We start from the raw sequence: 3733 nt of genomic DNA, 5'->3' as shown, positions 1-3733 counted from the left end.
ATGAGAAGGTACAAGATTTGAACAGAAATTTTCAAAGGTCAGCTCGAGAAGACAAGGTCAAATATTATAATGAAATGTGCAAAGAGCTGGAGTCAGAAAACCAAAAGGGAAGAACATGCTCAGCATTCTTCAGGCTGAAAGAACTGAAGTGAAAATTCAAGACTTGACTTGAAATACTGAAGGATTTCATGGGCAAAATATTGAATGACACAGAAAGCATCAAAAAAAGGTGAAAGGAATACACAGAGTCACTGTGCCAAGAGACACAGTCAATGTTCAGACATTTCAAGAGGTAGCATATGATTAAGAACCAATGATACTGAAGGAAGATGTTCAAGGCACACCGAAGGTATTGGCAAAGAACAACGCTCTCAGAATTGATGGAGGACAAATTGAAATCTTTCAACATACTGATGCGGCACTGGAAGCACTCACTCATCTGTGCAAAGAAATTTGGATGACAGCTATCTGGCCAACTGATTGGAAGCCACCCATATCTGTGCCCATTCCAAAGAGATCCAATGGAATGTGGAAATCATCAGATAATATCATTAATATCCCATACAAATAAAAGTTTGCTAAAGACTACATGTTTTGATTTGGGGTTTATGGTAGCGTAGTGGTTACAAATCGGGCTGCGAATCGCAAGGTCAGCAGTTCGAAACTACCAGCTAGTCCGCGGGAGAAAGATGAGGCGTTCTGCTCCTGTAAAGATTTATAGCCTCAGAAACCCTGTTCAGGGTCGCTATGGGTCAGAACCAACTTGATGGCACTTAACAACAAACAACAACAAAGATAATTTTAAAATGACTACAACAGTACATTGACAGGAAGCTGCCAGAGATTCAGGCCAGATTCAAACAAGCATGTGGAATGAGGGATGTCATTGTTGATGTCCGAAGGATCTTGGCTGAAAGCAGAGAATACTGAAAGATGCTTACCTGTGCTTTGTTGACTACACAAAGGTTTTTGATTGTGTGGATCATGACAACCTGTGGACAACATTTAGGAAAATGAGTATTGGTACACTTAATTGTACTCATAAGAAACCTGTACATAGACAGTCGTTCAAACAGAACAAAGGGACACTGAATGGTTTAAAATCCGGAAAGGTGTGCACCAGGGTTATATTCTTTCACCATATTTATTTAATCTGTATGCTGAGCAAATAATCTGAGAAGTTGGATTATATGAAGAACATGGCATCAAGACTGAAAGAAGACTCATCAACAACCCTGTGATATGTAGATGATACAACCTTGCCTGCTGAAAGGAAAGAGGACTTAAATTATTTATTAGTGAAAATCAAAGACTACAACCTTCAGTATGGGTTGTACGTCAATGTTAACAAAACACAAGTTCTCACAACTGGATCAATAAGCAACATCAAGACAAGTGGGAAAAAGATTGAAATTGTCAAGGACTTCTTGGTTGGTTCAACTATCAAGATTCATGGAAGTAGCAGTCAAGAAATGAAAGCACGTATTGCAGTAGGCAAATCTGCTGCACAAGACCTCTTTAAGGTATTCAAGAGCGAAGATGTCAGTTTGAGAACTAAGGTGCACCTGGTCCAAGGTATTTTAAGAAGGCTCATATGCATATGAAAGTTGGACAATGAATGAGGAAGATTATAAAATAATTGATGCATTTGAGTTATTGTATTGTAGGAGAATATTTAAAGTACCATGGACTTCCAGAAGAACCAGCCAATCTGTGTTGCAAGAACAGCCAGAATGTTCCTTAGAAGCCAGGATAGCCAGACTTCGTCTCTCATACTTCATACATAATAGCAGAAGGGACCAGTCTCTGAGAATGACATCATGAGTGGTAAAGTGGAAGGTCAGCGAAACAGAGGAAGATCCCCCAACTAGATGTATTGGCACAATGGCAGCAGCAATGGGCTCAAGTGTAGCAAAGACTGTGAGATTAACATAAAACCAGGCAGTGTTTTCTTCTGTTGGGCCTAAGGTTGCTATGAGTGTGTACTGACTTGATGGCATTTAACAACAACATCTATGATTACTTTTATTCAATATTTAGTACTTTATGTTTATCCAATTATTTACATCCTCTCCACCTCCCAGATTTCAGCTCAAGACTGTGTTGTGCTTCCCTTCAGTATGCCTTTAAGATTATTCTACAAAAGAAGCAAATATCCTCCAGCTGGGACCAGGTGCTCCTGTCTAGCTGTTTTCTTACTAGGTCCAAGACATTTTGGCTCTACTCTAGAAGATCCTTGTTCCCCAAACAGGCATTAATTTCCCAATTCTCTACTTTTCCTTCAAGCTCCCTTCCCTTATCTTGTCAGTGTCAGGAATTCATGGCAGGCCACAGAGCTGTCATCATGTTAAGAATCAGTATGCACCTAGATGTTGCTCTTTTGAGGCATACTCAGGAGGATGGCTTGACCACCATTGTTGGTATGTGAGGATGGTGGAAGCGGGGAGGGGAGAGGCCTTTGAGTTATTTCCATTGTCCTTTATGAACTCTTAAAATAACTCTGATCTCTGGATGTTCAGGGTATTTGAGTATTTTTTGGGTTGTTAGATCCATAAGTATTTGCTTTTTGATTCTCTTGCCTTTTTTTCCACCGTTCAAAACAAACCAAGAAAAACCCAACAACAACAAAAACAAAAACTTAAAATTTTGTTTTTCTAAGCCAAATGTCATGGGGCTATTTTCCACTTTGTTTAGTCTATTTGTATCATTACTCTACTGTTCTCTTGCTTGTACTAGTTCCCAATTGAGCATGAACGTACCATTTCTAATCACTTCTAGGTCATTAATAAAGCTGTGAAGAAAGACAGGTTCTTACCCCAAATCCTATGGCACCAATTAGACACTTACCCCAAATGGGTTCCTTGGCAATTTATCATTGCACTAGGGTCTTTCAGCCAGTGTTTAATCAATGGGGCTGGATTCTTATCCAAACGGATTTAAAGCTAAGTTTCCAAGGAAACTTTCTTGAGACCAATTGCTTTTCTGAAACTGTCTCCTGCAGTCCTTCCAGCTGCTCAGTTTGAAGCACAAAAACTTGCCAGACCCTTTATTTGGCTCTAAGACTTGTTCTGGGTGGTAGCATTAATCTCGTTTTACTTCCAACAACCTTCTCTCATGAGAAAAAGAAATAGAAACAGAACTAAATCGCTGAGGACTGCTCACTTCTATATTATTAGAGACTGATTTGTTGCAGAGATGAATTTGGAAGGTGAAGATTATCTTCCATTCTGGAGAAGGCTCGTTTCCCCAGGCATACACAAGGACAAAACTCTTTAAAAAACCCAAAAAACTAAAAACCAGCTGTCAAGGAGTCGATTTCAGCTCATGGAAACCCTATATGGGTCCAAGTATAACTGCTCTGTAAGGTTGTTGTTGTTTTTAATGTTTTATTGTGAATTATGTGATAGTTTAATTATATGGGAGAACATTAGCTTTATATTCATCCTATCATACATCTCTTCCCTGCCATGTCTACAATCTCCTTCATGCATCATCAACCAATCAGAGGGTATACCCTGCAAGCCCGCCCCCCCCATCCCCACCCCCAGTCATCAGCACACAGCCCCTCTACCTTTCCGGGTTCAAAGTCCCCAGCCATCCATCTCTCTACGTCATCATCTCTGCCTCCATCCTTGGCATCACTGCTTCTTTGGGTAGGATTCCTCTCTCCATTCCTCTACCTTGATGATCCCAGGGACCTCCACTCCTAGACTGCAAAGTTAATCACTCCCCT

This window comes from Chrysochloris asiatica, unplaced genomic scaffold (assembly GCF_000296735.1).
Source record: "Chrysochloris asiatica unplaced genomic scaffold, ChrAsi1.0 scaffold00086, whole genome shotgun sequence".
Classification (NCBI taxonomy): domain Eukaryota; kingdom Metazoa; phylum Chordata; class Mammalia; order Afrosoricida; family Chrysochloridae; genus Chrysochloris; species Chrysochloris asiatica.
This window is presented reverse-complemented; position numbering follows the sequence as displayed.